The sequence below is a fragment of the Rousettus aegyptiacus genome, unplaced genomic scaffold (assembly GCF_014176215.1).
Source record: "Rousettus aegyptiacus isolate mRouAeg1 unplaced genomic scaffold, mRouAeg1.p scaffold_m13_p_1, whole genome shotgun sequence".
Lineage (NCBI taxonomy): Eukaryota > Metazoa > Chordata > Mammalia > Chiroptera > Pteropodidae > Rousettus > Rousettus aegyptiacus.
Genome location: NW_023416284.1, coordinates 4,383,617 through 4,411,430, shown reverse-complemented (window position 1 = coordinate 4,411,430; position 27,814 = coordinate 4,383,617). Strand labels below are relative to the sequence as shown.

General features: G+C 50.2%; 1 long non-coding RNA gene across 1 annotated transcript in view; it reads right to left on the bottom strand.

Annotated features, from left to right (window-relative positions):
- Nucleotides 1-4,881: 4,881 nt before the first annotated feature.
- The window catches only part of LOC118609218, a 33,668-nt gene continuing 10,735 nt past the window's right edge, over nt 4,882-27,814 (bottom strand). Inside the window, exons 2-3 of the long non-coding RNA XR_004953244.1 lie at nt 13,364-13,606; nt 4,882-5,150 (exon numbers count right to left, since the gene is read on the bottom strand). This is a non-coding gene — a long non-coding RNA (uncharacterized LOC118609218). The remainder of the gene's footprint in view (nt 5,151-13,363; nt 13,607-27,814) is intronic.

The window sequence follows — 27,814 nt, the reverse complement described above, 5'->3', positions numbered from 1 at the left end:
TCGGCCAGATCTGCTTCTCGCTCGGTTAATCGCCAGGGAAGACGTCGGTGATGCGTAGGGACCCTCGGAGAGTCGGGGTGTGAGTATCGCTTGCTTCTTCTACAGGGGCGGCCCTAGGTCAGACGCACAGATCCCTAACGCTGCCTGACGCACGTGGCGAGGCCTGAACGCTCTGCCCCCGTCCCCTCCGCCTCCATCACCCGCCTCCTCCCGTCCACTCACATGTTTGTCTCCCCGACCTGCACGGCCGTTCTCCTGACTCCGCTCGTTCCCGGATCCGCGCCCTTCCCGGTGCCGCACTCCAATCCCACCGCCCTGCGGAGTTGCTCCTGGCCTCCCGGACCCTCGTCTGGCTCCCCCGAACTGGCCGCGTCTACGCCACGCGATCAGGCGCCCAATCGTACAGTGGCTCACGCCGCTCCGTGTTCTTCCGTTCACGTTTGGCCCTCGTCCCTGAGCAAGTCTGTCGGCCCCCACGATGCCCCCCACTTGTTAACTGATGGGGGCTGCTCTGCAGCACCCAAAAGTGCTTCTTCCGGCCCCCTCGCAGCGGATGTCGGCACAGATGCCAGCGGGCCAAGGCTGCCCCCTGGCCCCCTTCCCATTTCTTTGGCCCAAGTGTCTTTCTCACAGGGTGGCCTGAAATAAGCCACACCGGACAGAGACAGGGCTCTGCTGTCTTCCTTCCTCCGGGCTCCAGAACGATGGTCCTCACACGAGACTAAGGTCCAAAGCTTTTTCAAATGCTCCTGCTGTCCCCCGGAGATCCTGACTCGGCCACGTGTCGGCTGGCACAGGGGCAGACGCCCGGCGGTCCGGGCAGATGCAGAAGGCTCGCACCCGGGTCTTGGACCTTCTCCTCTTTTGCCTTTCTGGTTCCAGATGAAAGTGCTTGAGCGGGTCGGAACCAAGCACCTTTGGGCCCACGGGCCGCCCTCCATCCCAGGTCCACCCAGGGGCTGACAGAGTCCGCCTGGGTCGCGGTCCTGGTTCTCGACTGTGATCGCCTCGACGACCGTGGGGCTGAGCAGGGCTTACGATGGGGCTCCGCCTCCAGCACCTGGCGCTGGGCACACGGCGCCCCCTGAAAGTGTCTGGTTCAGATCCTGGTCCAAACGAGCGATTAGTTATCAAACACGGCCCAGGAGAAAGGGACGCTTAAACGGCAGTCTCGATTTGCACATCTGTAAGCGCACGGGGAGAAGGGGCCACGTGCCGTGGATTGCGCAGGCGAAGAGAGGGTCCCGGGCGGCATGCGGGGACCCCACAGGGTCCACCCTTGGCGACAGCATTGGGGCGGGACAGTGGCGCTGGCCTTTCCCTTTGGCCGCTGCAGTGCTCTTTGTGGGGGTGGCTGATGTCCTGCAGTGATCAGGGGCTATTCTGTAAGAAAAATAAGTTAAGAAAGCAAAGAAGCAAAAACAAACAAGCAGAGTCTTTTAAACTAAAATGTTCAACACAAGTACTCAGGGCTCTGTGTAAAAAAAAAGGCGGGGCCAGTGTCAAACTCCGTCCCTTCCCTCTCCCTCCCTCCTCCCTCCTCCCTCCTCCCTCCTCCTCCCTCCCTCCTCCCCTCCACCAGGATGTTTAAGATGCAGAGCTGTGATTTAGAACGGAGCCCCAAGTCCTCTCGTGACTAAGGGAGGGCCTTTGAAGTGATTGTGGGCTCCGAAGTGTCCTCTAAGCGGAAGAGAGCCCTCGGTCACTTACACAACTTACAGGGCCGTAGAACTGGAAGATTCCTGGGTGACTCTGGCCTCTCATTTCTAGTTTCACACAATCGCAAGTGTCGCCTCCTTCCCGGCTTCTCGTTTTCCCAGCCGCATCACTCAAGTGCCTTTTGAACGTGGAGGGAACAGAAGTCACAGGTCCCCGGTCACTCACTGGGGCATTGTGTCTACCACGGAGCGTGAATGCGAGGGGCTTTGTCTTCTTGTGCACTTGACCCTGGGGGGAGCGCTGGGCCCTGCCCACCGCCACAAATCTCCCCTGGGCCCCGCCCACCGCCACAAATCTCCCCTGGGTGGGCGCATCTCTGGTGTTAATTAGGCCCCTTTGTGTTCTCCTTCAATGAGTCGCCCCTTACCCTGCGTGCATCCCTCCCTCCTTTGGGACCAACGTTTCGGTTGCCAACACACAGACGCTTCGTTATTTACCCAACCTCACTCGGGACTGTTTTTCTGTCTCTCGGATCCTTGGAGTGTCCTCGCTCTCGCTGAGCGAGATTCCGCTTGTGGCCCCGGCCCACGTCGTTCTGTTTCTTAAAGAGATGGTTTTTTGTTTTCTTTCTTTTGACTCCGTTTAACGTGTTTTTCAACTGGGCTCAGAGGATCAGACTTACCCGTTCAGCAGGCACCTGGTCGGCAGGAGTCGTCTCTTTCAAATAAAATTAGATTCTTCACTGGAGGGTCTACGTGTTGGAGCCAGTGGCTCGGCAACCTTGAGGCTCGCCCTTGGCCAGGATGCAGATGAGTCCTGCTCCCCTGGGGACAGCCCCGTGCCCCCAACCGGCTGACACTTCTGCCACTTCCCCTGAGAAGGGTCCCTGGAGAAGTTTGTAAAAACGAACTTCTGCTGGCTCCTTCCCAGACGGAAGACAATTCCAGGGGCTGGTGGGAGAGGCCTCTGGAGGCGGCGAAGACCTTCGTGAGACCCACCCGTGGACCGCGGGGAAGCCGTCTCCGCGAGCCGGGGAACAGGACGCGTTCTTTGGCATGGAAGCACCTGGAATGGTCCTCTCCCCGTAACTCTAGAGGTGCAATTAGTCTTCGGACTTTCTCATGTGTTATAAGAATTCTCTCTTGGGAAACAGCATTCAAGGTGTGTGGCCAACAACTGGAGCCACACTTCGGGCCATGAGGACAACGAGGAGACCTCACTGCCTGTCACTGTTGCTAGTCTTTGATGACCACGGGCCGCCCCTTCTTCGAATTCTCTGCTTGGCCTGTGAGGAGCTTGTCCCAGGGTCCCTCCCAAAATGCCAGGTGCCGGTCTCTGCTGCTGACCGCTGAGATCACTCCTCAGACCCCCTCAGACCCTCCCACTCAGAAGGGGGCCTCGGCCGCAAAGCGTAAGCACTTGAAACGGTGACGTGAGCACACGCGGTGGGAGGCCCCCGCCCCCAGGTCCGTGATGGTAATGTTTTCAGACCTTCGCAGGAGCCTCCTCTCCCCTCCATGGAGGGGGGCACGCTGGAGCCCACCCCCCAGGCCACGCTCGGCTCCGGCTTGGAGCCTCTGTCAGGCCCCCGCCCCAGCTGTCATTTGGCCCTGCCCAGCGGGTGTCTGTCTTTCTGGGTGGACGGAGGGCTCCTCTGAACTTCAGGAGTGGATCTCAGGCACCTCTGTGTCCCGAGGCGCAGCACCCAGCACACTGTGGGAATGAGCGGGCTCCGGACTGACCGGGCCCACTCGGTGCTTGTCCAGACATCCGTGTCCCAGGAGACCGGCTCTGAGCGAGGAAAGGGGTGTCCTCCCAGCCTCGCTGCACTCCGGCCAGTCTCGATGGCGTCCCCTCTCCACCCCCGCTGTTTCGTGACCGAGACTGGTCCTGTCCACCCTACCTCCTTTGTCAGGTCTCCAGGCCTCCTGTAAATACTGCGACATTCTAATACCGGATCTTTCTGGAAAGGGACAGTGCTGGGGGGACATTTGCTCAGGGGGAAAGTCAAGCACCGAAGCCACGATGGAACTCCAGCCCCGCACGCCGAGCGCCGACTGCCGTCCTCCGGCTTCCCATGTCCCCCTGAGAGTGCTGTTCCTCAGGCCAGGACGCTCTGCGGTGAGATTTTATCTGTCAGTCGGTCGGATTTCCAGCGTGGAGCCAAGTACACACAGCAGGGCTCTGTCGGGTCTGCGCAAACAAACTCGCCAGGCTTCTCATCTTCAGAAGGGCCGCGTTGCCAGGCCCACGCAGACTCCCCGACTCCCTCACTCCTCAGCCAGGGGCGAGGCCAATTTTCCAGTCGAAGAAGAGGGAAACATCATAAAAGGATCGTTTCCATCCTCCCTGTGGAGGTGGATGGAATCGATGGTGAATCCGAAGCCATGAACAAAACAAGTTTATAAAAATTCCCAATGAGGCGGCACCTCGGACGACGTGAGCCAGACCGACCGCGGCCGGGTTGCCGGGCCTGCGTGGGCTGCTGGGACTTAACGTGTGAGCGTTTTCTCCTGCTTACCTGCGGGTCTGTGGCGCAGAGCCTGCTATCCCAGCGAGGGGGGAGGGGAGGGGAGGAGGGGAGGGGAGGGAGGGGGAGGGGAGGGGAGGGGGGAGGGGGAGGGAGGGGGAGGGGAGGGGAGGGAGGGGGAGGGGAGGGGAGGGAAAGGGAGGGGGGAGGAGAGGTGGGGGAGGGGAGGGGAGGGAGGGGAGGGGAGGGGAGGGTGGGGGAGGGGAGTGGAGGGAGGGGGGAGGGAGGGAGGGTGGGAGGGAGGGAGGGGTGGGGGAGAGGAGGGGCGGGAAAGCCTTTCCCCCTACATGAGGGTGGTAGCACTCTTGGAGTGATCTCTTTTCTTCTTAACAAACTTCTAACTTAATAGCGTGCGGGCAGAGGAAGGTCTGCGTGGCATCGGCTCCATGTGATTTGCCGAGAACCCATAACAGCCCAACATTTAGTCAGATTTTAGACACATTCTCTGTGTGCTGGAGAGAAGGCGTGGTCTACACTAGTCGGGGTCTGAACCCAGGCCCTGTGGCGAATGGGTGGGGTGGGGGGGGGACACCCCACGGTGGCTGAGGGGGAGCGGACGGCAGGGCAGGAGCCGGCGCGCGGAGCCGGCGCGTGGAGCCGGCACGTGGAGCCGGCGTGTGGAGCCGGTGCGTGGAGCAGACCCACACAGGTGGCAACTCCCACTTATTACACTGGGCATCGGGCGCTCCTGACTTCTTACGATAAGCGTGTGGAACCTCTCTACCAAGTCCTGCCCCAAAGTAGGCACCGAAGTCAGAAAGATGAAATTGTCAACATCAGTATCGATAAAGCTATTAGAGAACATGCCTCAAGTCTGGGGCCTCGTGGGTTCCCACTCCGCTCCCAACAGCCTCTAGTCCTAGGCGAGGTCAAGGGTGTCCAGGCGCAGTTGGGGCCCAGAGATGCCCGATTCAAAGTTTGAGGCTGGGCAGTCCATGTGTTTATATGTGTAGTCGAGGACCTGAGAAGGAGAGAAAATGAGAGGCCTCGTGTATTAATATTTTATCCTATGGCTTTATTATAAAAAATTAACAATGCCAAAGCAACTAAATTTTACATTATTTAGTAATTAAAAAAATATAGTCTCCCTACTCGACCTCCAGCTGAAAAATGTTTTGAAGTTTTTAAATATATCAACATATAACAAATGAACAAAAAGGACAAGAATGAATAATATTATTAAGATTTAATCTATATAGAATATGTTATACATACATGTAATATATACATAATTTTGATTTTGAGATACTATACATCCTTTTCAAGTACATATAGAACATTTATAAAAATTGACTAACTATTAGACCATAAAGAAATCCTAGTAAAATGCATGGAGTGGAATCAATGTGATACAGATCATAATCTCTGACCACAAGGTAATTAGTTTAAGTTATTTTTAAGATAGCTTTAAAAAACCCTCCACAATCCTAACAACGTGCAAGGTGAAATATAACTAGAAACTATTAAATATGTAGAATTAACAATGAAAATGCCACATCTCAAAGCTTTTTGCAGTTAAAATAAATAATTAGGCTAAGTTTACTGTCTTCAACCCATGTATTACAAAAAAGGAGTCATCGAAAGTCTTGCAAAGGAAGACGGGCCTCTTGCGAGTTAAGAAATAAAAGAAGAGAAGGCATCAACAACTACATTAAGAACCAAAGGGCTCGTAATTGCACACAAAATAGAAAAAAAAATCAGATCAGATAATAAATAAACAAATGCCAGAAAATTTTAAAGTTAGACGAACTGGCAAATTTTTTAGAAGAATATGAATAAACAAAACCCAAGAGAAAATATAAAATGTGAATTCACTAGTAACAAAGCATCAGCTCAAATGGCAAGGTTTACTGCTCAAGGAACAATCATTGTTTATTTTATATAAACTGTTCAAGAGAAAAAGAAAAGAGGGAAAAATAAAAAAAGAGAGAAAACCTCATTTTTAGTGGTAGAACCTTGACACTGAAGTAAGGCAAAAACAATGTTATAAAAAAAATTGTAAGTGGGTCTTGTAAATAAATGAACAATCTGATATAATAGTGTATCGAAAATATCAAAGAAACATGAGAATTTTTTCCCAAAATTTTCCGTCGAGATGCAATTCACAAACCATGAAATTTACTCATTTAAAGTATACAATTCAGTAGTTTTTGCATATTCACAAGGTTGTGTAACTATCATCACTAACTCCAGAACTTTTCATCACCCCAAAAAGATGGCCCACGCCCACCGGCAGTCACCCCCTACTCTTCCTTTCCCTCAGCCCCTAGCGACCACTAATCTAGTCTTTGTCCCTGTGGATTTGCGTATTCGGAACATTTCACAGCACATGTGGCCTTTTGCAACTGGCTTCTTTCACTTAGCATAGTTTTCCCAAAAATCATTTGCGTGGTAGCATGTGTCAATCTCTCACTCCTTCTTACAGCTGAATACTATTCCGTGGATTGGTAAACACTTTTTATTAGTCCATTCATCAGTTTATGGGCTTCCGGGTTAGTTCCACTTTTTGGCTATTATGAGTAATGCTGCTGTGAGTATGTGTGTACTCGTTTTTGTGGGGGACACATGTTTTTAATTCTCTCGGATGGATACCTAAGGGTGAAATGGATGGGCCATATGGTGACTCTATATCGAATGCCTGGGGAACCGCCAGATCCCTTTTCAAAGACGCTGCACCATTTTACGTTCTCATGAACAATGTACGAAGTGTCCGATTTTCCACATTCTCATCAATACTTGTTCCCTTCCATTCTAATAGATGTGGCGTTAGTACCTCATTGTGTTTCTTTGCATGGAGGTGCACATCCCTGGTGACTAATGACATGGAGCGCCTTTTCACATCCTTAGTGCCCACCTGTGTGTCTTCTTTGGAGAAATGTCTATACAAACCCTTTGCCCATTTTTAAATCAAGTTATTCATCCTTTTTATTGTGGAGTTGTAATATATTCCGGAGCATAGACCCTTATTAGATAGATGTTGTGTAAAATTTGCTTCCATTCTGTGGGTTGTCTTTCCACTTTCTTAATAACTTTTTGTTTATAATTTCTTTATAATCCAAAAGTTTCTAATTTTGATGAGGTCCGATTGATCCGTTATAGAATTAAAATATGTTACAACAATAGCCCAAAGGGTGAGAAAGGGCTAAATAAAGTAAAAATGTTGCAAAGTCCTTGCACTATTTGAGAAGGGTAAAGATGTAATGTATGTGACACTTACAAAAGCCTGCCAGATGCCAGATGTAATCTTTTGTTTGGCAAATTGAGAAGAATAAAAGATATGAAGATTCAAGGGCAGAAAACAGACTGTCATTATTTACAGATCTTATGATCGCTTGGGTGGAAAAAATTTCTAAATGTATTGATAAACTCTAGAATTAATAAATAAATTTAGCGAGGTCAATATAAACATTGTATTTCTAAATTCTAGTAACAATTAGAAAATGAAAATTAAAAATAAGACAATTTACCAGAGTTTCAAAGAATATCAAAAACAGAGAAAGAAATCTGTAACAAAAGATATTCAAAAACTCTACACAGAAAACTATATATCATTATTGAGATTAACTGGAGAAGGCTTAACTAACGGTTCATGGGTTCAATACTCGATTTTGTAAAGATGTCATTTCTGTCCAAATTGATCTACAAATTCGAGTAATTCCAATAAAATCTCAGCAGGAGTGTGTGTGTGTGTGTGTGTGTGTGTGTGTAAATTGGAAAACAGATTTACAAATGTATATAGAAATACAAAGATCTAAGAATATCCAAGGTAACCCTTGGACACACGCTATCAAGTATCGAGATGTTTGGGTTGCTTCCAGCCTCCTGCACGTAGTACTGGGCCGAATTGCCTTTACAGGTATCTTTTGGGCATCCCTGCACTGTTTCTTTGGGTTAGAGTCTCATGAGTGTGCATGAGCATCTTTCCACATGGCCAGAAGCCATTTGCTTTTTCTATTTTGTAAATTGTGTGTTCATATCTCTATTCTTCCATGGGGATATTGACCATTTTATTTTTAGAAGTTCCTTACATACGAGGTATTCAATCGAACAATATGAAATTGCTATTTTCTTAGGTCAAAATGGCCGAAGACAAGTAATTTCAGATGGCTCAGCCTAATATATTAATCCCTTTTGTCTGCAATAAAAATGTTAAATGTTTTCTCCACTCTCTTTGTGGTTTTGCTTAGCTTACCAGCGCTTTTGGCCATGCAAATTTTATATTTTTATGTAAACACGTTAACCTGGGATTCGAGTCAGAGTTAGGAAAGCTTCTTGGCTGTGATTCCTAGGTTATAAAGGCATTTCCCATGTTTTCTTCATTTTATGTTGAAATCTGTGATCCGTTTGGAATATAATCCTGTGTATGGTGTAAGAATGTGCTCGATTATCTACTTTTCATATGCTTTCCCATGTATCTCAACATCACATTAAATTTTTCCACCGATTTGAGACGTCACTTTAATCTATACTAAATTTCTACACTCGGTGGGATCTATTTCTGCATTTTCTATTGTTTAGGTTGTCTGTCTATACATGTACATACTGATGCCATTTGTTTAATCACACAGACTATATATTGTGCTTTAACATCTAGATATGCTAATCAGCACCCTAACATTGCATTTCTTTCGGGGTGGAGGGAGAATTTTCCTGATTATTCTTGCTCGTTTATTCTTCTAAATGGCCTTTATAATCGACGTGTCCAGCTCTAGTGGCTAACCTGATGATAGTCTTGTTGGGATTGTGTTATAAATTAATTTAGGGAGGATTGGGTTTTCTACTTTATCTCCAGTTAGTTTTGATAAGCTATATCTTTTTCTAGGAATTTGCCCATTTAGTCTCACTTTTCATCTTCATTGGCATAAAGTTGTCATACTCTATTTTAAACCTCTGCTGATCTAGTAGTTTTGTCCTTTCTTCGTTTGTAGTATTGTTTTTTTTTTTCCTTATCTTTTTCCCCCCGTGAAAAATCTCTCCAGAGGGTTGTCAATTTTCTTTGAAATTTGCAAAAACAAACTTTCATCCTCTCTTGCATGTTAGTCTTCTAGTTTGTGTGGGGTGTTTAACGCATTCGTTTTCATCTTTCCATTTTTGCTAACGTTAGGTTATAATTTTCTTCCACGTTTTAGCTGTACGATCAGACATTTCGATGTGCTGTGTTACTGTCACTGTTATTTTCAAAACATTCCTCAATTTCATTTTATGTTTCTTGAGCTAGTAGATTTTAAGTTTCAAAGAGAAAGGTCTTTTCAGTATTGCCGTTGTCATTAATTTCTAGTTTTATTGTATTAAGGTCATTTCACAGATCGGTCTCAGAGAAGTCGAGTGACTTGCCCGAGGTCACACATTTGGTAAGAGGTGAGGCTGGACTGGAAACTCAAAGTCCGTTTTCCATCCAGTACCCTGCCCTGTGCCTGTGGTTCACAGGGAGATATGCTATTTAATTATTACCAGCATAATTCCGGCAGGTGACATTATGAGACAGTGAAGCTTAATGGATAAAACTGTAATAGAATATTCAAATCTAATTTCCATGGTAGTATATTAAAATGTTAAGAATAATTAAGCAGGGGATTGTTTTTGTAATAAACTCAAGTCACTCTTGATCTGGCTTCCTAGAAAGCGGGGCCTAAGACAAGCTCGTGTGAAGGTGATTTACTTGGGAGCGTAGGCCTGGGAGCAGACGCGAGGGCTGGCGAGGCAGACGCAGGAAGACGTGTTACTGAGTGGGCCAGGCGGGTCCTTTTGCTGGGACCCTCTGAGGAGCCTTATGAACCCAGTCTTGGGACTGTCTTCCTAGGGAAGGATCAGGGAAGAATGTGTCCACCAGCTCCTGTCCACTGATGGTCAGGGGTGGACCTCACACTCTATCTCCCCACACCTGTGGGCTGCGCAGGAGTCAATGCTGATTGGCCCCCGTGTCACCTGCTACCGGAAATGCCCCATGGGAGCTTGAGACAGGGATGCCCACCTGCGTCCCCCAAAGCCAATGGGAGTCTGCTCGGAACTACCTGGAATGAGAGGGAAGGGGGAGAGGATTGAAATGAAAGCCGGAAGTGTCTGAAACAAGTAGATACTTAACACGCACACACGCACACACACGCACTTCGATGCATCTTTAAAACTGTGTATTTTCTGAAAATTGTGGCTCTCTCTTTTGAAGGGAATGACCCATTATCATAATTGATATGGGGAGCTTAGAGCGGCATTACGATGACCAGGGAATATGTCATATTTAAGTAAATTTTCTTTGTTCTTGCAGACATTTGCTTCTGTGTGTGTGTGTGTGTGTGTGTGTGTGTGTGTGTGTGTGTGTGTGTGTATTGGGGTTGAGACATCCAGGTCACCAGCAAAGACCTGATTATAAATGAAGGAAAAAAATGGAAGGATTCACATCTATCTGGATGAAGAGCTTGAAACATGGGAGCTACGTTATCATTGCTTCGCTAAGCATTTCCTTCTAAACTAATTCATCCTTTTAACAATACGTAGAGATCCACAGGAACAGAGGACTCAGCAACATTTATATATATATATATATATATATATATATATTTAAAATAGAATCTCTGGTTCTATAAGTTTATCCTAAGTCCATAGTTATTCTAACTTTCATATTCTAGGTTAATGTTTAAAAATCTATACCTGTCGCTATGATATTTGTGACTTATTCGCCCTGTTAAGCAGGCAGCGAAATAAACCACGTCCGGCGAACAGCTTCATCCACGCCCTGTTGGCACACATTTTCCATGCCCTGCTCAGCGACTTCGTGCAACCTGCCTAAATCTCCCCAAGAAATAAACGGCTGGGGGTCATTTCATCCCTAATAAAACGGTGAAAGTTATTTTTCCCCTTTTGCAATATGCTCCGGTGCCGTGGCTCTTTGTTGAGATGTTTGTGGAGTTACTCTACCAACGTGCGATGCCGTTGCCATGGGCCGATAGCCCAGCTGAGGAGGAGGCAGGAGGAGGCGGAGCTTCCAGGGAAGGCACCTCCATGGGAGTCTCCTGGGGATGCCCACGTCGGGGAGCCCAGGAGTGTCTGCCCTCCCTGGGGCCGGTGGAGAATCATTCTTGGTATAAACTTGAATGATTCAAGTTCTACCATGTATCGTCTTTTTTTGCCTTTCAGGGCTACAAAATATAGGCTTAAGTTCATGGACGTAAGTGGGCTCCGGAATGCGTTTGAAAGCAGGTGAAAGGTTTTCTTCTTCCTTACTACTTACTCCATGCGGAAAATTACAGAAGACCTAACTGGGGACATTGCTTTGGAAAAAAAATGTCACTGTTGTTGTTATTAGTATTAATATTGTAATAATTACTTCTCAAGAACTTGCTTCATCATGGAAACCGAATGAGTAAATGAGATGCTCGTAACAGAAGACTGAGAGTCTTCGGCTGCACTTGACCCGGAGCTGCTGGTAAATCTGGGAGAGGAAGAGGCTGTGGCAGACCCCTGCCCGGCCCGGCCCACCACCAGCTACCTCATCCACCCATCTGGAGATGGTCAAAACCGCACGACCAACCTCCAAACAGTGCTGGAGGCGACTGTCCCAGAACTGAGGGCATAACAGGGCCTCTTTAAGTCTCTGGGTGACACTCACTCATTGACTCATATGTGTCATAGTTCGTATGAATAAGACTTTCCTGGATTAACTCAGAAACTATTACGGGCCATAAAACTCTTTCTCCGTGACGGTCACCAATTACCAGTGGCCCCGGCTGGTGATCGCTCCTTCCTGCTCTGCTCCCAGCGCGGGGTGGCCGGCCTCCCGCTCCAGGCGGCCGAGGGGGCTGCTGCTCTTCTCCCAAAACCCTCCCAACCGTAGCAAAGAAAGTCTCTTTTTATCACATGAATGAATGGGACTTGTCATTTGGAAACGTGTATGAGTTGAAAAGGTTTAGCGCGACACAGATGTTCGACTTCACGGGAGCATCGGCTCTCACCCATACGCGTCCCCAGACCCAGTGCTGCAAAAATGACGCGTTCTTTTGGGGTTTTTTCCCCCCTTTTCCTGTCCTGCGTCCTGGGAGACACGTTGAAATGACTGTGCGATTGTTCCAACAGCGGCATCCTTGTTTCTTTCCTCGTGTGGGCGGAACCCACGACCCACTTTCTCAGAACCTGCACCCGGTTTGCTGTGCACCCCAATCGAAGGCTCCAGCCCTCAAGACGGGCTTTTACTCGTGGCTTCAAGGCAGCCTCACTCTGCCAGGCGGTCCCGTCATGCCCGCCTGACCAGCCCTCTGGGCGAGGACTCCGCCTGTCTCCCTTCTCCCAAACGCCGAGCTCCCCCACTCAGTTTTACCAGGGGCCTGGGTTTCCTATTTTACATGGAAACGGCCGCCCCGCCTGCAAACCGCCACGCTCCCTCCTCCTCCCCTTCACCCCGTCTGAGGCCAAGTTCCCCGTCTATGCGCCGAGCCATGGTGCCCCGTCCCCCAGATGTCCCTCGATTGTCATCTCTTAGTCTTGTGTCTTTAGCTCTCTCGTGCTGCCCCTTGGCCCTGGGCCCCTAGTGCTCCTCCGGATGAGGTCCCATCTCTTTCCTTCACAGGTCAACTGTTTGCAGAGCTGTCTGTGGTGGTGACTGCTAGTGGCTCCCTATTGTCCACTTGCTCTTTTATCTTTTGAAAATAAAACCCCTTGGGTTTGTCTGGCCACATGCCGGTGACTCTGTGGCCAGCCTCCTTGCCAGCGGCCATGGCCAGGTCGCTGAGTTCCAGCCTGTGGGTCTGAAATGGGGCTCTATGGGCAGCTCTCAAAGAAACTGCGCGCCGTTGGTATCCTGTCCCCAACCTGGGGGCAGGAGCGGGGCCGTGAGGGTGCTGGCCGGCTTTGCAAAAGGAGCGGTCATCCCAGCCCCCCTGAGACCGCCGCACACCCCGCTTGACAGACCAACAACTCCAGAGCCTCCTGGAACAAAATAACGACCAGGCCTGCACATAAAAACCACCCGGCACGCAGTCACGCCGCCGCGCACGCTCCCCGCTCGCAGCTCAGCGGCTGGAGAGAGGCCTGTCCGTCCTCCGGGTCTATCACAATCCCAGGTGGATACGATGCAAATTACAGGTTAAAAGGTGAATTTAGCCGGTACAAACCTGTGCTATATGTAAACGTTATAAAGAGAAGGACGAGAAGAGGTAAAGTAATTAAAAGCACGCACGCACACACCTGTGCCGGGTCAGACGCACATGCGCGTCCTCCTCCGGGCCAGCCCCTTCTGCCGGTTCCAGTTCCGCGCTGGCCGAGGCGAGCCAGAGCCCCGTCTGTGGCAGACCTGCTCCAGCGGCGACGTCACCCTTCCACGTGGACAAAGTGGCCTCACCCTCCGGCACTCCAGACACAAGGCTTCGAGCCCGCAGACGTTTCGAGGTGCACAGACCTGGCCGGGCTCTGAGATGAATATACTACTGGCTGTAGAAAGAGAGAAGATGGAAAGTCAACACTGGCAACTGTATCAAAGGGAAAATTGTAAAACGCTCTGCAGAAATTTAGTAGCGGAAAGACGTCACGTGCGAGGAGCGCGCATCAATCCGATCCTGGAGCTGGAAGGAGGTGGGGCCTCCGGGGCAGGGGGCGTGGCCCGCGGAGTGGGGCGGGGCCTTGAGGGGCCGCGGGGTCTCCCGCCAGTGTTTGTCTCGGGAGGGGCAGTACCAGGGGGAGACTCGGGACCACAGGGGCCCACCATGGAGCAGCAGCTCTGTTCTCTTCAACGGAATCCATCATTTCAGCCGAAATTAGAAACCCTGCCCTTTTAGGGGGCGGGGTGGGGGACTCATCTGTCCAAAGGCGTAAGATGTCAAAAATAGCCTGGTGGGCGTGTCTGTGGGAAAGCAAAACCTACACACCAGCAAGGCCACTGTACAGGGGACCAGAGAAAACACGCCGAAAGAGGGTCATTGGGTGACGTGAGACGAGGCACCACTCCCGCCCCCCTCCTGGGTCCCCAGACACACACATTCCCGCCACGGGGAGCCGGGCACCCAGCATGGACCTCTGGATGGAGTCGGACGCTCCTACTGCTTAAAGGACAGCTCTCTCGTTGGCAGGGGACCCAAAGTGCGGCAGCTGTCCCTTGCCTTTGGAGGGGACGTCCCGGCTCGCCCCAGACCAGCAGACCCCCAGAAACGTCACAGACCCTGGCACCTTCACGGGACTTAATCTTCCACCATCAGACACTCACGTTTCTCACCACGTTCTCCGTGACACCTGCTACCTCCTAGAGTTCCTGTCTAAACCCAGACATTTTTGGTTACGGCTGTTCACCCCCGCGTCCCCAAAACACAGGTGAGTCCAAAAGAAACGGTACTTTGTAACGCAGGGTCCAAGGAGGAGTGTGTTACAAGACATACTTAGAGGGCAAAGCTGCAAGGGCATCGAGAGCGAGAAGGAGCATCAGCCTCGTTACTTCAGCGCCTGGGATCCGAAAGGCGCCGGCCTCCTGTTCATGGGGCTTCTGAGAAGCCTTTTGTCCTGTCCCGTTGACTTGAGTTAACGGGGGTAATGGCCTTGGAAGCTGAAAAGAATTATAGCCCGGGCAGCTCTTCCAGGTTCTCGACTCTCTTTTCACGGCGTCTGTTTCCTGGTGGCAGCGACATTTGTTCGCTTTGAAAACGAGAGGAGACACTTTTATAGCAGAATGTCTCCATGGGTGCGGTGACCCTCGCTCGCGAAGCCCCGCACTCCGCCCCCCCCCCCCAGCCCCACCCCGCCGACTCCAACAGAAGCAATATTCAGTTAGAGAGACGGGAAGGGACAGATTTATTCCCGTCCCACTTGTCCTCCCAAACACAGTTTCATCAGAATGCAAAGGGTAATCGCCCCAGAAGAGAAGTTCCTGCTGCATGGAGTGTTTGCTCCGGGGCTGAGTCTGGGAACATTAATCCCGATTATGCGGTTCTGGAAGTCGCCACACCTGCATTTTTTTTTCTTCAATTTCTAATGTTTAACCGATGAATTTATATTTCCCCTTTCTGGAAATCATAAAGTTCTCACGGGTGATCGTACGTTAAACATTTTTAGTTTCCACAAGGAGACTATTCATAGCCTACAAATCAAACAGAAAATGTTCGCGAGGGAGCGTGAGGCACAGAATTCCAAACCCGGGCTCCGTGTCGAAGCTGTGACATGTGCTCACGTCACACAACCACCGCTTGCCCCCACGTCCCCAGGGGAACACAAATGTCACCCACAGCACTTGCCTGGGGCAAGTGGCGACTGTCACATTTGGTTGCTGATTTCACAAAAGTCGTAAAGATGATCATTTTCATAAGAAATATCTTTTTAGAAATTATAATAAAAACCAATAAACCTGTTGAGTTTTCTGCTTAAGTCTTTCCGAAAGGCTTTTGCTAGAAGGCTCCAGGCTGCTTCCAGCTGCAGAAACATCAGTGAATGGATGTAAATCTTAAGCCACGCCTAGCGGCGGATACGAAAATGCTGCTGCTTTTTAAAGAATAAAGTGGGAAATCCCTCCCTTTGGACTCGAGCTTTTCCATTTTCTGTGGTGACACGCTATAATTCTTCTCAGTGTGGGCTGCTTTCTCACGTTGGAAAAGTGGTTAAGAAAGGCCAGAAAGGAAAATTGATGCCTTTTCCCTGATTAGTTGGGGGCAATTTGAGAAGAACATTCTTACTGAAGAAGAAAAGCTACTTTCTGGCAGATTAAAGAAGCTTCATGCAAAGGCTGCTCATAGCAACGAAATACCCCAAAACCATTCCTGGGAGGGAGGACATAAAACAGAAACACCCTGATCGAGACTCAGTGACATAAACTGACGGAAATTGGGGGTGAGCTCGGAGAAACCGCATTTGTTTTAAACTCCGTTGAAATAGTTTACAATTTTTTATTCTGAAAAATTTCAAACATAAAAATAAGAGTGTCGTGATCCCCATGTGCTCGATGCGAAGCTTCAACAATACCCTCCCCATCGCTCAGAGTGTTAACTTGGCTGCCATTTCCACGTTGCTTCTGCAGCTCTCGCAGATCCAAATACTCCTGAATTTTCATGATTTCTACTCCTGCCTTTTTAGACTGTTTGATTCTCTTCGCTAGTCACTCAATACATGGCAGAAAATATTTGGAGTGATGTACTTGCTGTGTACCTTTCATTGCGTCGGCCCCAAGTAATTGGAAAACTTCTGACTGTTGAACAAAAATGCCTTCATGTGTTTAAAAATGGATCGTCAAAGATGTCAGATCGATATATTTAGATTTCATTGCGCGTAGTCAAAAGAATAATGAAAGAAGTGTGTTTAAAAACACCTGTGTTTACCGCACCCTAGCAACGACCTCTTTGACTTTTAGAAGTTGAGATAATTTATTTTTTAAAACAATTTTATTCTTTTAATTTATAGTGACATTGATTAACGAAAGCCAATAAGTTTCAGCTGTAAGGGTAAGGCATATATGTATTTACGCTGTGTGTTCGCCTCCCATAGTTAGATTTCTTTCTGTCACCACATATTTGAAGATGAGATATTTTAGATGTCCAATTAAAAACACATGAGGAAAACCTGGTTTTACAAAATCTCGTTAAGGAATGTAAGAGCGAATGAACTAATTGGAGCCCATGGCCGTATTCTACTTTACGTAAGGATATTTTAAGATTCGTTATCTTTTACCTGTTGGCAGATGGACACGGAGAGTCAGGAGCCCCAAGAATGAAGGACGTTGACTTTCCCACTCGCCTGATAGGACCACGTGATGGAGAAGGACTCGGGAACGGACGTTTCTGTGCACCCGCGCGTGCGCCTCTCGTCGTAAACCGGCGGCCTGGGTGCGCTGCGAACCCTGTACCCCCTGGAGCACGATGTCCCCGCGCCGCGGCCACCCGACTCTGCCCCGAAGCCGGGGGAGACTGAAGGCGCAAGTGCCCTGAGTGTCTAGTTAAGGAAACGGGGTGCACCTGCGGAGCAATAAAATGGGGCGATCGCAAAGGGTCGTCCTCCCTCTTTTAAGAGACGCCGCGTGAGTCGCTTTGCACCCCTGCAGGATTGATTATCCTGGTAGCTGTGTGGACAGGGGGTCGGTGCGCGGCGGGCCTGCGTGAGCCAAGGAGACGTGGCGGTGATGCGGGTGACAGTGACGGTGGCCTGGGCTCCGCTGCTGGCGGGGCGCGGGGGGCGGGGGGGAGGAGGGGTCGGTGTGAGCTGCTGAGCAGCACGAAGGCAGCGGCCGCTGGACCCGGTCCTGGCAGAGAGGCGAGGGGAGTCAGGCGACAGGTGCCAGGTGGGGCGGTTTACGCCGGGGAGGGAGCTGGGACGGGCAGGTGCGGGCGGGAAGGTGCAGGGGACGGGCAGGTGTGGGCGGGAGGGTGCGTTCTGCTGGGGCTCGTTTCCTCGTTTCCTCGTGGAGCTTTCCACTGCGAGGGCCTAACCGGAAGTGGGGGACCCCGTCTGCAGGTCGTGAGCCAGGACCAGGCGCTGACCGTACTGGGGTCACCGGGCTATGTGCATAATAAGTAAAACCCCCGCCCCCCACCCGCCGGTGTGTGTATGTGTGTGATGACGTCATCGAGGGAGAGTAAGAAGAAAACGGGCCCTGGAACAGATGTGACTGTGGTTTTAGGATATAATAAAGTTTCGTGTTTGAATTGGCTGATTCCCCCTCTTCATTGCCATCCCAAATACTACGTCTCTAATCGTTTCCCCCGCTTTATCTCACAGAGCATGGCCGATAAAAATGGCTCCCGCACAAGCCAGCTCCTCTTTCTGCTGTCGTGAACATCGCTGCAAGTCCTAGAAAACCTGAGTCACGGGCGAAAACGGCCCTATGCCCTGCTGTGAGGAATTTCCGGCTGCACGTTGTTCCGATAATGAGGCTCTGAGCTCATGGTTAGCTTATAAACGTCCTAATTAAATGGGAATGGGAGAGCACATTTACTTATAAGCAAACAGCCTTTGATAATGAAGCCGGGCACCTTGCGACATGTACCGACACGATCTTTTCAAATCTGGGCTCACACGGTATCGCTGTAAAGCAATGGGATCCCGACCGTTTGTACGAACTCATCAGGACATGCATGTTGAAGGGTGTTTTCCTCTGGAAAGCAGGAGGATTAGTCGACGATTGCGCCCTCTGAAAGGGCATAATTGAAACTCCTTTTTGGGGGCGACACGCTCTCCCCAACATCTGCCTCAGGAGTTCACACATCTCCTTTAAGAAGGAAGAGGGGCCTTGAATTCTAGAAGCAGGCAAGCCATCGGGAGCCAAGCTGGATGAGTAAGAGGAGAGACCGAGCCAAGTAATCTCATCTGATCAACAACCTTGCCCTGTCTCCGTCCCCACCCGAATCTGCTCCTCCCCCGTTTTCACCCTCATAAGAGCCTTAGTATCCACCAGCCCGAAAACTAACTTCGTAAGAGCGTTTATTTACTTATTTACAGAGAAATAAAGCATCGACTTATTTATAATTTAAACGTATTTGTGCTCCCTCTCCTCTCGGCATCCCCACAGCTAATTCGCCCCAGTCCGGGCAGCTTCGTTCCCTGACATCTCCCCCGGGACCATCCATCCCTTCCTCTGACCGCCCCTCCCCTCACCCACCAGGGCGGGGGCCACCACCTCCCGATGACGTTCCCATTTTCCTGTTCCCTTCGTCCCCTCTGTCTTGCAGCAGAACCTTGTTACAGGGCAGGCACTGCCATTCTGGGGCTCAGTGCCCCCCACCAGCTCCCTTCCCCGTTAGGAGCATCCAGCTGAGCTCCCCAGTGAGGACCTGGACCTCCCTTCGGGTTCCTGGAACGCGCCAAGGTTTTCGCCTCCTCAGGGCCGGGGCAAACACGGCTCCCGTGGCCCAGGGACCCCCGCACCCCCCATTCTTTGTGTGCCTGGCTCCTCCCATTCGTGATGGCTGCCGTAACAAATGCTGCGAACCGCGTGGCTGAAACAACAGAAGTTTATTCTCCCACAATTCAGGGGGCCAGGAGTTCGAAGCGTGGAGGGCGGGTCTTTCCCGCCTCGTCTGGCTTCCAGTGTTGGCGGCGGGCCTTGGTGTTCCTTGGGGTGCAGGGGCGTCCCTCCGTCCTCTGCCTTTGTCTTCACGTGTGTCGGCCTCTGTGTGCGTCTCTCTTCCTCTGGGTACCAGCTGTAGTGGATGAGGGCTCATCCTGGTCCAGCCTGACCCCATTCTAACGAACGACATCTGCAGTTTTCAAATACGGCCACGTCCACAGGGGCTGGGGGTTAGGACTTCAAGATATCTTCGGGGAGTGTAGGGGAGACTCACTCAACCCGCAAAGGCAGCCTTTACACCTTCGCAGACTAGACAGACGTCCCTCTACGCCGACCGGGCTATCCAGGGCGAGCCTGCAGCTCGGCCTCCGGCTGGTGTCCCGGGCAGCGCTTCTCATCTTAGACAGACGGGTGTTCAGTGGACTTGACTTTGTGTCTGTCCCTCACTCAAACATGAGCTCCTTGACCGGTGTCTCCACAACCTGTGTAAGCACAGAGTGTAGATGTTCGATAAAGTTTTATTGATTGAGTTGCAGCCTAGAGAAGGCAATAGTGGCCCGAAGATTGGGTGACAAAGTACCAAGACTGTAACCTACATCCGTCTGGTGCTTTATAATTTCCCACATTTCCAAAGCCCCTATTTCACATAATCTGCACAACAACCCAGCGAGATAGACCAGGCGAGCCCGACTATGCCCATTTCACAGAGACGAGCGCGAAACTCGAGCTCACAGTGAGAGCAGACACTGTGGCTCAGACGGGACCAGCGACGGACCCGGAAGCGTCTGGTAAGATGCTGGGTCTGTTTTCCTCATTCTACAAATGAGAAAATGGGCTGGAGAAGCGAAGCGATTCACCTGTCATGTCCTAGCGGCTTAGCAGGAGGGCCGGAAGTGGGTTCCGGATCCTTCCGTTTCTCATCGGATTGCAGACGTGCTTGGGGACTGGCAGGCCGCCACGGTAAGTCGCGGTAGAGCAGCCCTCATTTGGAATATATGGCATCAGACTGCCCGGGCGTGAATCCTGACTGCGCCCTTCCTGGGCTTGGTGAACTTGAGGAATGCATCAACAAGGGACCTTGAGCAACCTGAACTTGAAGGATAATCAATAAATTATGAGAGACCTCATAAATCGATTTTCACCGAGGCATCGGTGATTAATGCGATGTCTACCCCAGTCTGAACTGACTTTTTGAAAGCAGATGCCTGGAAATCAGTAGCCCCAGACACAAGTCCCGGCTGCTGGTGCCTCATGTAATGCCGGACACAGAGTCGGCCCTCAATCAATAGTGAACGGAGGAACTCGAATGCAGGTGGAACTCAGGCGCAGTTGAACTTGAATGTGGGGGAGGTTCTGGGACGAGAGGGACCCCCCTGGAATTCCTCGGTTTGTCCCGCAGACTTGACGGACACATCGCCCATTCCCCTCGCGTGTAGGGTTTGCGCAGCCCTGAAAACTCGTTTTGGGGTGGACAAGGACAAGCTAATGAATTAGGAAAACGTGGGGTTACAATTATAGGATAAGAAGCTCCATTATATCAGTTTTTAAGGAGTTAGAGTGGACGCGTCTAAGGAAGATGTTGGTGAATAGATTGCTGTGGCCAAAAGCCCATCACATATGTCAAGAAGGATTTTGGAAGCAAAGCTGGAAATATGTCCCTGCTTTTGTATATGAACTAGGGTATCATATTTTTAACTAAATGTCTGGGAGAAGAAGCATTAAAATAATCACAGGAATGAGAAGCTGACATTGAATAAAAAGGTTAGGGTTTTTTGTTGTTGTTGTTATTTTGGTTTTGTTTTTTAATTTTTAGCCTAGGAAGGGAATGATTCAGTGGTGGGGGGGATAGGAAATAACTTCTGCATGGATTTTCTGTCCATTAGACAAACATTTATCAAATGCTCGCTTAGTCCAGGCACACCTCGGTACAGGAATTCAGAATGCCCAAGGCAGACCAAGCCTTGCCCTCGCGGGTTCATTGGATAGTAATAGGAATTTGTTTACCAAGTTTTGGAAAATTAGTTGAAAGTATTACCTTATGAAACTTGAAATTTAGAAAAAATAGAAAGAAAACATAAAAAAAAAATAAAAAAAGACTCACATGCAGTGCCCAAGACTAGAGTCAGGCCCAACGGATAGTTGGTGATTTTATATAACCAAAGAAGTGTTGATATTCCTAACGTGATATTAAAACCCCTGTAGAAAAAATAGGCAAAGGACACCAGGCAATAAAGAAGGAGAGATACAAACAGCCAGTCGCGTTATATGCAAATTAAAATACATGCGACAGTAAATGCAAATTAAAATAGCACAATGCAGAGTTGCTAGTAAACCTTCAGCGTTAGAAACGCCGCAGAAGGACGAGACTGAGAGTTGAGACTAAGAAGAGACTAACTAAGAGGTTCGACATAGATTCCGACACATGCGCACATGGCGCGTGATGATTGGTCAGTGAGCACCGGGGTGCAGGAGGACCGGGAACCTGACGCCGGTGAGGGAGGTTATTGTCAGAGGGTCCGTGAATGTGTCAGCCCGGCCCGCCTAACCTGAGGTTTCTGTTCTGAAGGGTCACAGGTCCATTCCTCGGGACCCCCCATGCGGAGGCGGAAAAATGCCGAGCTGAATTTTTGGCACCCTGCCCGGCTGGGTTTCTCTTATGTAACAATTGCCTGAGCTAGTTAGTATGAGAACTTGCGAAAGAAAAGCCCAGAGTGGCCAAAACAAATATGTGGCCAGATTCGAGCCAACTTGGCCGTTGTTTCTCCAACGTTCGCGTTTTATAAACATAGAAGAGAGTCATAAAAATAGAAGGCTGTGTTTTCGCCACAAATCGCGCTGGCGATCACTGTCCGCCCGTATCTCTGCTGCAGCATCTTCTCTATCAAAAGCGCGAACATTCCGTAACATCCGTTGCGAGCGTCCGAAATACTGACTTAAACCAGCCAAGGTCAGGGATGGAGAAGCAAACACATGCTCCTTGTTCTCCTGTGGGTGTTAACACCCGTCATGTTTCAGAACTGTCGTCGGCTCTTTCTAGCAAACACCTAGAACTCTCTCCTCTCTGGAGATCAGGTAGGTGTGGCCCAGGTGATGTACTTGTTTACCACCCTGTGCCTTTATTCCCAGAAGAAAGGGAATGGGCCAGAACACTCTGTCAAATAAACAATTGCCCAAGGTCTTGGGTAAGAAAAACGGGGACAGGAAGCAGACAGTGGACTCTTCGCCCCAGGTAACTGCCTGATAAGGTAAACACGCCTCGTACAATGAGTTCCTGTCCTCCCGCGATAAATATTTATATGCCGAGGCCACGTGTTTGCAAGCACTAAACCATTCCTCGGTCTGAACATTGACCTTTGGATGCAAAACACAGGGGTGATTTTGCGGGTGATGTAATTAATTTTTGCGGCTCAAAGCTATCCTGGGAACAAGAGAAATGGTTGTTTTGTGATTGTTTAAAAAGTGATTCAGCAGGTGTGTGCAGCTTGCAGGTAACCGTGTCGATTTACCACCTGAGACTTTTCTTAGTCACACCTAGAATTTAGTCATGCCAACGATTTTAGGAAGATGGCGGCGCGGGAGTTTGTCAAGTGCAAACTCGGACTCTCCTGATGCCAGAGGTGGTGAACGCAACTCTGCGTTTTGCGTGGCCTTGTCTTATTTCTTGGAGGAAAAGGAGGGCTTTATTTTTTAGAATATTAACTTGTCATGGCCCCAGTTTTCTGTGGCCTATACATGTTTCACTTTAATGCTGATAAAATGTACACGTGAACCATTTTCTTAAATGAGCTAAATTAACCCTGCCCCCCCCCCCAAAAAAAAACACAGAAGAAAAATGACAAACGAGAAAAGATACTTGTCACGAAACAACACTAACTTCTTCCTGGGTGGCAACCTGGGTCCTTCCTCGTCACTTTCCTCTCTCGCCCAATGTCCCGTGGAGCTAAAGGCCTTTTTGTTGCACTCCTGAAATACCTCAAAACCACACACCGTCCCCACAGCATCCGGCCAATTCTCTGCCTTCTCCTGTGCAGGTGTTTGTGCAGGTGCTCCGGGCACGAACTCACCAAGCCCAAACCCAAGGTCTTCTCCACGGGGGGGGGGGGGGTCCCTTACGGGTTCTGGCTCTCGTTAAGTGGCGCCCTCTCCGGTCCTGCTCCCCAGGACCTGGACTGTGGCCTGGCCCCTCCCCCGCCTCCCTCGCTCTTCTTCACCAGGTGAGATGTGGATTGTCCGTCCTGAACACCTCGGAGCCGCCCACCCGCATGACTCCATGCTCTCTGCCACCGCCCTTTCCCAGGACACCCCCACGCCCCACCTGGACCACTGAAATGGCCTCCCCGGACCCCCAGAATCCACTCTGCTGCCCCTACTCCATTGTCCCCAGGGAAGCCAGAGGGATCCTTCCTTCCCCCAATCCCGATGGCATCAGGTCCTGGCTGAAAGCATCTTGTGACTCCCCTTTTCCCTGAGGGTGAAGATAAAGAGCCCGTCGCGCCTACGGGGGGCCCGTGTCCTCTCGCCAACCTGGAGGTGGCGGCTCAGGGCTGCAGCCACGCGGGCCCCCGCACTCGGAGCCCAGCCGACTCTCCACCCTTTTCCATCACTAATTCACGTCTAAGAACTTACCGATATCTGAGATTAGCTCCTTAGCCTGCAAATCACAGGTGCTCAGTGAAAGACCTTGGAATCAATGAACGGAAGAATGAATAAACTCATCGAGGAAACCTCCAGGGCGCTGGGTGGCGAACTCATCCAGCGAAACAGCAGAGCTCAGAGAGGGGATCACGAGCCACGAGCCGAAAGACGACTGACGCTCAGCCGTGGACAGTGTGTAGAAAGGCCAGAGAGGCGCCGACCGACTGGCCGTCTCACCAAAGTCTGGAACTCTCTGGCCCCCCTGCCTGACTCCCCCTTCCCCTCCCTTCTCGCCCCTCCCAGTGCAGCTCAGACCGCTTCCCTTCCTGTCCTCCCACACGCCCTGCTCCTTTGGGCCTCAGGGCCTTTGCACGTGCTGACACCGTTACTAGGAAGCTCTCCGCCCCCGTCCCCTACACGCCATCTTACCTCCTGCTCATCTTTCGAACTTCAGTTCCACTGTCACGTCCTGAGACAAGACGTCCCTGAACCCCGGACTACATCGGGCCCCCTAGCTCTGTGGTCCTTGCCTGTACGTCACTTATCCCAACGCGTGATGATGTATTGGGGTAATTTTTTTACTACTGTCCCCGCGAGGGCAGTGACCACAGCTTCTCTCTCCACTTCGTCATGTAGGCCAACATCCAGTACAGTGCCTCACCTAAACCGGAGCCCGATGAATGTTTGGTGATTCTGTATAACAAAAGAAGTGTTGATATTCTTAATACCCTTTATATAGGTGACAGTAAAACCCCAATAAAAAAAAAAAGTAGGCAAAGGAGAGCAGGAAATGAGAGAGGCAAGCGGCTAATTAATCTTATTAGCGATAAAAAAAAATGCAAGTTGAAATGTAACAAAACACCATCGCAATACGCCACTCTGCGAATATTTTGAAAAGTAATAGTAACATCTACAGATTGAATGACATCTCTGTCAAAATCCTAATAATGTTTTTTTTTTTTTGCAGAAATAGAAAAATACATTCTAAAATTCACATGGAAAGAAATAAAAATAAAATTCATATGGAATCTCAAGGACTCTGAATAGCCAAAACAATCTTGAAAAAAAAGGACAAAGTTGGAGGTCTCACACTGCCCAAGTTCAACACTTACTACAGAGTGACAGTAATCAAAACAGTGTGGAGCCGGCAGACAGACAGACAGACCGTAGGCCGTTGGAATGCAGTAGACGGCTCAGCGATGAACCTTTGCTTAGACAGTCAAATGAATTTCGGCAAGGTGGCCCAAACTATTCCCTGGGGAAAGGACGGTCTAACAAGTGGTGGTGGGAAAGCCCGATAGCCACGTGCAAAAGAATGAAGTTGAACTCTTACCCAACACCAAGTGCAAAAGTTGGAATGGGTCACAGAATTAAAGGGGAGAGCTAGAACGCCAAATCTCTTAGACGAAAACGTGGGAGAAAAGCTTCATGACATTGCATTTGGTGATCGTTTCTTGGATGCACAGCCGACCGTGATGGCAAAAAGGAAAAGCGGACTGTGTCTGAACGAAAAACTTCGGTGCGGCGAGGTTATGTTTTCTTCCTCATAGTCTTATAGCATCCGCCCATGTTTATGATGAGCACACATGATTCTCATAGGACACTATAAGCAGAGAAAAAAGGCAACCGCAACAAATAAACCAACCTGATTCAAAACGAGGCACAAGAAATTCTTCCAAAAAAGACACGCGAATGGCCGAGAGCACGTGAAAAGGTACTCAGCATCACTCATCGTTAGGGCAATGCGAAACTGCAATGAGATACTACTTCGCACCCATTAGGAGAGCTATTATCGAAAAGAAATTGAAAGTAAGTATCGGGAGGATGTGGAGAAATGGGAGCTCTCGTAAAATGGGGCAACTGGAGTGGAAAATGGTCTGACGGGTCCTCAAAAAATTAAAAATAGAACTCCCGTGTTCTACCGAGGTCATTCCATTTCTAGATATACACCCCGAAGAATCGAAATCAGGGACACAGAGATATTTGTACAGCCGCGTTCCCAGCAGCATTATTCACAGTGTCCATCGACAGATGACTAGAGACATACGGAGGATGCTCTGTGCCCTCTCTGGATGTGTACGTCGAAGCCCCAGCCCCAGCGTGGTGGTACTCGGAGGTGGGGCCTTTGGGAGGCGACTGGGTTTAAACAGGGTCATGACGGTGGGGACCTCCTTATGGGATTAGTGCCCTCATGAGAAAAGACCCCGAGCAGCTTGCTCTCCCCGTCTCGCTCCCTGCCACGAGAGGACTCAGAGAGAAGGCGGCCCCTGCGGGCCGGGAAGTGAGCCCTGAGCAGGAACCGGCTGTGCCGGCGTCTGGATCTTGGACTTCAACTTCTGGAACCGTGAGAAAATAAAGGCCCGTTGTTTCAGGCACCCAGGCTCCGGTGTCCTGAGTTGGCGGAGACAATGGAATCTCTCACTCATGGGAGTTCTATTTTTAATTTTTTGAGGAATTGTCATACCATTTTCCACTCCAGCTGCCTTAAAAAGGAAAGAAATTCTGACACCTGCTACGACACGGACGACTCTTGAGGACATCACGCTAAGTGAGATAAGCCGGTCACAGAAGGACCAATATTGTACGATTCCCCCTTGTATGAGGCACCTAGAGCAGTCAGAGTCACAGTGACCAAGTAGATGGTGGCCGCCAGGGGCCGGGGGAATGGGAGATGGGGAGCCCGTGTTTAATGGGACAGAGTCTCAGTTTTGCAAGATGAAAATAATTCTGTGATCGGAGGGTGGCGACAGCTTAATGCCATTGAACTGCCCACTTAAAAATGACTAAGATGGTAAACTTTATGCTATATTTTACCACAATTTAAAAAATAACTAATATATTTTAAAAGGTAATAGTAGCTCACACCTCATAATGCTTACTGTCCGGTGGTTCATTTGCCTCGGTGACCGGGCCTCAGAACAGCCCCGTGGGCTGGACGGTATTCTCCCCATCCTTCCTCTGGAGGAGACTGAGGCACTAGCTCGGGGCTGGCAAACTGCGGCTCGCAGATGGGCCGGGCCGCTGAAGGTGCTGGGGCCCGGCCGCGCTGGCTCCCTACCTCCCGTCTCCACCGCCTGCACGCCAATGCTGCAGACTGGGGTAGGGACAACGGAGAACACACGAAGCCTAGCATCGTCACCGTCCAGCTCCAGACCGCTGCTCGGTTTGTAGGGCCCGGTGCAAAATGAAAGCGTGAGGCCTGTCTCAGCCGGGGGCCCTGGGTGAGTGCCCGGGACGATGGCCCGTGGAGGCAGGCCTAGTCCGGCCCTTTGCAGGAAAAGGCGGCCGGACGCCTGCGCTGGAAAAGCTGGTAACTCACCCAGAGTCACACCCGCCGAGCCGCAGAGCTGAGCCGCAGAGCTGGGCTTTGGAGCCAAGCAGGGGTCCAGGCTCCATGCTCCTGACCCCTCTGCCTCTCCCAGGGGCTCACACCGAGCTGTGGGGACACAGCCGGAGCACCGGAGCCCTCCCAGGGTGCTTGTGAGGACACAAAGTGCCACAATGTTTCCAGGGTACGACCAGGAAGAGTTTACCAAAGACTTAAAATGTGCTTGTGAGCCAGTCTTAGGAGAACGTTTAACATGTGCAAACATTCATGTTACAATGAAGTGGAGGAGGAGGCAACGAAATAACATGTGCAATAAGATAAATGCTGCAAAAATACATGTATTTACGCGTATAGATAGCGATACGCAGACAAAAAGACCGGGAAGATGCACCGACATGTTGGAGCCGGGGTCGTGATATTTACTTTTATTTTCTATTTCACACTCCCGCGTCGCTGACTCATTTTTATTACGTGCGTACATTATTCTTATAACTTTTTAAAAGTGGAGCAAGTCAGAGTACAGAAGCCTCGTGTGATCATCCTTTCTTTCTCATCTGCATGGTCTTCTACAAGGGACGAGGACCAATGGCCTCCAAGGCCCCCGCCAGCCCTTCAGAGATGCATCTTCCTAGACGGACGCATGTGTGGGGCGGAGGGGGGCCAGCTCAGGATGCTCTCAAGAGGACCCAGGCGTCTCCTCTTC